General features: G+C 32.8%; 1 long non-coding RNA gene across 1 annotated transcript; it reads left to right on the top strand.

Annotated features, from left to right (window-relative positions):
- Nucleotides 1-3,966: 3,966 nt before the first annotated feature.
- LOC120208295 lies at nucleotides 3,967-6,037 on the top strand. The gene is made up of 3 exons (XR_005524304.1): nucleotides 3,967-3,977; nucleotides 4,854-4,859; nucleotides 5,852-6,037. It is a non-coding gene; the product is annotated as an uncharacterized LOC120208295 (long non-coding RNA).
- Nucleotides 6,038-8,255: the final 2,218 nt, after the last annotated feature.

Here is an 8,255-nt window from a genome sequence, read left to right as displayed (position 1 = left end):
TAACCATCAATCTTGAATTCAACTTCTCGATCCAGAGTTAACCCATGTAATTCATCTGAAAAGACATCTACAAATTCCCAAGTTGTGGGAATATCATACAATATTGCTTCAGATATTTGAGTATCTATCACAATAGCTAGAAAAGATATACATCCTTCTGACACCATTTACTTCACAATCATTGTTGATATCACATTGGGTGGCGATTTCGCTTTTTCACCAATCACTATAATTTCCAAATCCTCCGTATATTTCTGAAATAATTGTTTCTTGGGACAATTAACCCAACCATAACGCGGAGACAACAAACCCATGCCCAATATGATCTTAAACTCGTCAAATGATAATTCTATCAGATTCATTGGGAACATAACCCCTTGAATTTTTATCGGATGTTTACTACTTGCACCATGACCCATAGGGTTTACTGCTATCATATCACTTGATATCAAGTCTAACAGAATACTTCTATTTTAAAATTTCTTATTTCATTCTTGAGGTAATTCGTATAACTTTTCAGGATCCATTGAAAATATTCTCGAGTAGTTTAAACATTTTCCATCTCAACTATAAAAGTCTAAATGTCCACATCATTTAATAAGAAGACATTAAAATTTTGTAGCAATAACGTCATAGCAGTTAATGCTAAAATCACATTAGTAAACAAAATTACTCATTTTCCTACCACTATGAACTCGAAACTTTTCAAGTTCTTGAAAATCAACCGCAATCTAAGTGATAATTCATTGTAACATGGAAGGGGTAGACAATCCATTTCACAAATTTACCTTTCAAGGTAACTCTATCAAATCCAAAAAACTTAACATCTACTCTCATTCAAACTAATTTAAAAACCTTCAGAATGATAATATAATTATCATATGATTCGCTAATAACTTAGCTTTTTTAAAACTTTTAGTGGACAACTTACTTACTTCTTACTTATTTCCTCTAACTCAAATCAACATTTTTTAAGCAACATAATGCTTAACTTAAATATTCCACAAATATTTAAGCTTACCAATAGAAACCTCAGAGTAATCAATAGATTCAATAATCTCCTATGGATCCTCATCCGATTCAACTTCTCTTGTAATCCATTTAAACTTGTTAATGGATTCCTCTAATGCAAGAACTTTATTAGACGTGGGGCATTTCTTTCACAGAATGGAGAAAAATCCCTTACAGCTCCAACTCTTCTAAGGAGTGATACTGAAGTCATGTCTAATCTTTTTGGGTCGATTTCAATCTCTAACTTCCTTTCAACATTACCAACTTTCTTACCTTTATCCTTAGTTCCCGACGTCTAACACAACACACATAATAACAACTTAAGTTAGTGATGATAATCATATCATATTGACACAATATCAGTAAATTTGCATCCTAGTGGAGCGTACACACTTTTTACATAAAATACACTCATTTTCGGTCGAAAATCAGCTAAACCTGGCTCTGATACCAATAAATGTAACACTCATTTTCCATCTGCGTCCCCGTACACAAGTCATAGATGTCACATGATTTTTAAAATATTTTTTTACTTGAAAACTAGTAAATTTTGTTTCTTTAAATAAACGATTTAATAATATAGTTTATAAAATGTTCTTCAAATACATATATATAAAATAACATTTAAAATCCATCAAATAGTAGTTTAAGTTCAAATGTAATATAATACTACAACCAAATTGCAAATATCTTATCAAAGCATTACAACATATCCAAGCACATGCCAACTAATAATGTCAAAATAAACATCTAGAGATGTCATATTGTTACTATGAGGCAATCCTTGACATATGATATCATTTGCACTCCTCACTCCAATTTGTACACTAAACCTATGTGTGAAAATCATCACACGCTAAGTATTGATTTAGAGAGACATAATAAAACTAATAAGGCATTTTAAAAACATGAGTAAACCATTATAAAATCAAAATATGATTTATCGTAGAAAATACATAAACACATAAAAATTGACTTGATAAACCAAGTTTCCATCAAATAACCCGCGAAACATTATCTTGTATGCCCAACATACTAAACATACAATATAATCCAAAATATCCATTTTTTAGGTCAATGTATGATAGATGAGAATTCAAGGTACATGAGTTGCACATAAATGCTAAACTAAAGTAAAGGCACTGTAGTAACAACGACACTATACAGTCAAACATGTTTTTATAAAAACATTTGAGGTTGACTCATCGTAAGTTGTGCTCATATCATGTAAGTACATAATAAATGCACTCACCTGATATGCCTCACTATTATTATGCCTTACTATCAAAATCAGATTATTCTTACTAACATTTCATACTTAAAAATCATACTCCAAAAGTACTATTATTTTTAAATTCTTCTATAATTCATATTAACTTTTCTTTTTTATTCATATTGGGCTCTTGTCATTCATTCTTGAATTTAACTCCCAAATAAGCCCAATAGTTTCCAGCATTAAACTTTCAACCCAAATACCTCAATAATTACATATTTACCATTTAATCCACTATCTTTTTCAATGTTTATCATTTAGCACTCAAACTTTGTTAAGTTTCCAAAATGGCTAAATTTCACATTCTAACTTCAATTTTAATCCCTAAATAGTAATTTCCAACATAGTACAACAATTATTGAACAATTATACAACCCATAACTTTTTCATAATCGTTCATTTGGTCCCCTAACTTTGAGAAAATTAAATATTGGCTCAAAGAATTTTCTAAGGCTTGAAAAACCTTTCTAATATCATTTATAAGCCCACATGAAATTATTCACAATTTTCCCCATCATGTTCCTCAAGGTCGAATAGTTTATGTACCCAAGACTAGGGTTTTCATTATTTTACTCGATTTTGATTAATTCAAGCATAAAATCAACCTCGATTCAACCTTATACAATCTCTACAATCAAACACCTAATAAAATTTTATCATAACATAAACTTCCTCCAAGATTAGGGTTAGGCCAAAATTACCCATAGCTTATATAGGCATGTATAATTGATTTTAATCATAAATCATGCTTGGAATTGATTCTACAACCTCAAAAACATCAAAATCCATTATCAATTCCATAAACCATAGAATTTGGGATCTTTGAACGCAAACAAAATTAGCAAGCAATAAAGGTACCAAGTGATAGCATTTTTCGAATAGAAGAATTTTCTATTTCATGGCATGTCCAAAATCCAAAGGAATTTGCTAAAAAATGAAAAAATAAAATTTCTCTTACCTTGTTCATGGGGAGTACGAAATGGAGCTAAAAAATAGCCTAAGTTTCATGTAATTTCATGTTAATTTAACATTTATTTAGCTTAAATAAATAAAATATTCATTTAATGAGAAATGTCCATTTTGTTATTAATGAAACTTCATAATTACCATCCAACCAAGCCACGTCAACCTTATCATCTTCCAAAAGTCGAAGATGAACAAATTATTTTACCTTTTTCCAATTTTACCAAGCAACTTTCTAAAAATTACAATCTTGTCAGTTTAATCCAAAGGTGAAAATTAAACATGAAAATAAATCTTCAAATCCAATGATCCATATTATTTTCCATCATTTTAAAATAAGGAAATAATATTTTCAAGCCTAATTTAGCACCCTTCAAATTTTCTCAAAAATTCTATTCGATCCGGTTATCTGGATTTTTCTCGAATTTTATCGCTTTTAATACAAAATCCGTACGAAACTTTTGATTCCCACAGAAATATCATTCTAGGGGTAAACTATTCATTTACGGGGCTGGATTACATAAAATTTTAAAATTACACTTTAGTCTCTAAACTTTTCCAAAGTTTATAGTTTTGCCACTTAACTTTCAAAATTTATATTTTGGTCACTAACAAAATTTGAGGTATTATAACTCTCCCCTTAATAAAAATGCATCCTCGAATTTTGAGTGTGTACCTGATGTGAAGAGGTGAGGATATTGACTTTTCATGTCCTCTTCTCTTTTCTCAGGTAGCTTCCTCGACTTTATGATTCTACCAAAGAACTTTGACTAAAGGGATCGCCTTGTTTCGTAATTATTTGACTCCTCTAGCTAGGATCTCATTAGGTTCCTCTTTATAAGTCAAATATGGTCAAATTATATTTCCTCTAGGCTGATAATATATGACGGATCTGATCGATACTTCCTGAGCATCGACACATGAAACACATTATGGATTTTGTCAACTTCGGGATGCAATGCTAACTGATAAGCCACTGGTCTAACTCTTTCAAAATCTAATAAGGTCCAATAATTCCTGGACTCAGCTTTTCTTTGCGTCCAAACGCAATACTTTATTCCAAGGTGACACCTTAAGAAATACCTTATCACCCACTTGATATTCAATCTCTTTTCTCTTTAGGTCTGCATAAGACTTTTGTTGATCAGAAGCTATCTTAAGATTATCTTGGATAACTTTCACTTTATCTTCCATTTCTTTCATCAAGTAAGGGCCTACTAGATCTTGATAATTTAGCTCAAACCAATTTAATGGAGTTTTACACTTCCTCCCATATAAGGCTTAATACGGAGCCATCTTGATACTCTATTGATAGTTGTTATTGTAGAAAAATTCCACTAAAGGAAAATATCTTTCCCATTATCCTTTGAATTCAATCACACATGTCCTTAGCATATCCTCCAATATCTGAATAGTCCGCTCTGACTGACTATCAGTCTGTGGATGAAAAGTTATGCTGAAATTCAATCAAGTACCTAAGGCCTCGTGCAAGGAATTCCAGAATCGCAAAGTAAACCTTGAATCTCTACCTGATACTATCGAAACATGCACTCTATGTATCTTATCTATCTTTTTTATGTACAGCACATCATATTTATCCATCAAGTAGTTTGTTTGAACTGGAATAAAGTGAGTTGTTTTGGTCAATCTATCAACAATCACCCATATTGAGTTTTTCTTGTTGGGTGTCAAAGGTAGCCCTATAACAAATTCCATAGTGAATCATTCCCCTTTCCATTCAAGAATCAAGATTCATTGCAACAATCCGAAAGGCACTTGATGTTCAGCTTTCACTTATTGGCATGTCAGACACTTTGCCACATATTTCGTGATAGCTCTTTTCATGCCAGGCCACCAAACTGACTTTTTAAATCTTGGTACATTTTGTTTCCACCTGAATGCATAGTAAATGGACTATAATGCCTCAAAAAGAATATATTTCTTTAGTTCTTCATCATCGAGAATACAAAGTCTCCACGATAATACAAACATCTTTTCCTTTATAATTCTCTTATCCTATCTAAAATCATCATCTTTAACTTTAACTCGATAATCAAGGCGTCACCTTTCTTTAAAGACAAACACGCATCCAAAGCTCTCAAGGCTATAAAATTCTTTCAGTTAAATGCATCAACCACCACATTAGCCTTTCCTGGATGATAGTCAATGATCATATGATAATCCTTTAAAAGATCTATCCATCTTTTTTCTGTCTTAGTGTAGACACTCATTTTCGTTAATATTTTTTATTTTTATTTTATACATATATATCTATATATCTATATATTTATTATATAGTTTTTAAAAAAACATTTTTGAAATACGTATAATATATAGTTTTAAAAATATTTTTTTGAAATTATATATTATATGGTTTTAAAACATTTATTTATTTATTATTATTATTAATATTTTTATTTTATTTTTTATAGGCCCCGCCCACTACCCCGCCATTATCTCCACCACTTTCACCACAAATCACGTGGGTTTTGTTTTTCATGGGAGTTGTGGACCACTCCTCGCTCAAGCCCATTGCTCTCCACTTTCAAAGGACTTTTAGCATTTTTTTTTCAATTTAAAAGGGGACCTGCACGAAGGAAAAAGGGGGTGGGAAATCTGAAAGAAGTCTCGGATGAACAATCTATCAACTTCAATGATTTCTTCATCTTTCTCTGTTTTCTTGGTTCCAATCAGTTTCAATTCAAGAACCCATAATGTTTCGGTTCCACTGAAAAGACTCCGTATAGTTAAATGTATAGCCACTCCTCAAGAACAACAGACTGCTTACAAGGCAAAGGTTTCTCGCAATACGAACATAGCCAAGCTTCAAGCTGGTTACCTGTTTCCAGAAGTTGCTAGAAGAAGGGTTGCACACTTGCTAAAGTACCCGAACGCACAAGTGATTAGCCTTGGAATTGGTGATACTACTGAACCTGTTCCAGATGTTATTACTTCTGCAATGGCTATGAGATCTCATGCACTGTCTATGATGGAGGGTTACAGTGGTTATAGAGCTTAACAAGGTGAAAAAGCATTGAGAGCAGTCATTGGTCTTTCAGAGTATGAATTTAATACTGCTTGCATAACTAAACTTTTCCCAACTCATTCACATACCGTTACAGCTTAAGTTTCTAGACCTTTGTTGCTCGTGGTTATGTGTTATATTGTTGCTATTATTCAGGGCATGCATGTGTACGGTTACTATAGATTAATGGGACTCACGGTTATAGATTTTATGGGCATATTGGTTCTATGATTTAGTGGGTTTATATAGATCGTACTTGTGTCTTGCTATTTTTTCCTTCCTCATCACGGATATTTGGGTGGTTTGCACAATAATTGGTGTTCTCTTCTCCAACTTAGATTGAGAATGAATTTCAATTTCCATTACTGTGGATTGTTGACTTTTCTTATAGTTCTTTAAAGACAGTAACTTATCACTCCTATACTTTTATATTTGATCTACTTTTGTCTTTTTCATTTTAAAGTGCAATACACGGGTATTTGAATTTCTTATTTTGAAATTGCTTTATGAGATAAGCCACACTTCTCCATATTTCACGATCTAACCTTGTTTTAAATTTTTTTGGGTAATTTCAAACGATCAAAGGTAATTATTTAAAATTAAAATTTTTAAATATTTATTTAATTTTTTTAATTTTCGTAATTAAGACAACCGATAAATTAATTAGTACCGAGAGGACGGTACAAGGGTGCTAATCCTTCCTTGACTGTAACCGACTTCCAAACCCGACACGTTTCTGGTAAAACATAGATCAGGTAAGATGGTGTCGATCCACCTAAATGTTTTTAAAGTGATCGGTGGCGACTCCAATTCGTTTAATCCAAGTCAAAGCCCAATTTCGCGGGCCCAATCGAAAGACGATTTCGACAGCTTGGTGACTCCTCTGGGGACAGGTAAGTGAGTCAGGCCGAAATTAATTTTCAGTTGTCTTTTTGAGTGAAAGTTATAAATTTAAATTTAAATTTATTTATTCGATTCTAATTATCTACCTTTGATTATTTTTCAAATAAATAGTTGTACTGACAGTTTTTTCAATGATTTCAGATTTTTTTAAAGAAAAAGTTTAATCTCAGGCTCTATACCCGAGCTCCAAACCCTATTTAAGTGGGGTGAAAGCGACGCCTTCGTGTGAATTTATTCACCGTGCGGGCCTAGCAAGTAACCTTTGGGATTCATATACCTTATGTCTTCGTGTGAATTTATTCACCGTGCGGACATAAGGGAATGTTTCCTCTCGAGTTTAACTTAGTCCACACAAGCTTGTAATGGGTTTAGGACTAAGGGTCTAGCAAGCCCAAGGGGGCACTGGCAAGGAGAACTTGAGTACCCTCTTTAGAACCTAAACTGGGAGAGTACAGGGAATTAGAGCCCACCCCAAAACCTCATTTCAAACCCTAGGCTACTTTGATTTTATTTCCTGCTTTACTTTCTGTTCAGAGCATGCGAACTAGGAAAATATGCGGTTAGGATTTTTTTGAAATTAGCATGGGGATAGAGACTATGTCCGGGTAGGAATTAAAGAATGTGGAGTAGATATCATGTGGGATAGGATTTTTCATTTTTATTATTTTGATTTACCTCACTAACTCTTTTCATTTTTGTTTTCTTTATTTTATTTCCATCATCTGCATCATTCAAAAGAGGTGTTGATCCACCTAAAACGTGTTTGTTAAAAATGAATAATCTGCATTAATGGACAAAGGGGTTGTAATACAAGAGATGAAAATGCAGAGGAAAGTCTACAAGGCGACTATGTATCACATTCAATCCAGAAAACGTGGTGCCCACAATTGAAGAGTTTATCACTCTGTTGCATTATAAAGGACTCAGAATGAACCGGGTCTACATCAAGCACAATGAAAGTCTATCTTTGAAGAACTGACTGGCAAAGGTTGCAGGGGCAAGACGAGTAAAAGGTTACTGACCCGGATGCTCCTTTCAAAAACTATGAGAACAAGATGGCAAAACCCTATCTGAGCTGAA

The sequence above is a fragment of the Hibiscus syriacus genome, unplaced genomic scaffold (genome assembly GCF_006381635.1).
Source record: "Hibiscus syriacus cultivar Baekdansim isolate YM2019G1 unplaced genomic scaffold, ASM638163v2 tig00016212_pilon, whole genome shotgun sequence".
NCBI lineage: Eukaryota > Viridiplantae > Streptophyta > Magnoliopsida > Malvales > Malvaceae > Hibiscus > Hibiscus syriacus.
Note: the sequence above shows the minus strand (reverse complement) of the source record. Positions and strands in the feature narration are given on the sequence as shown.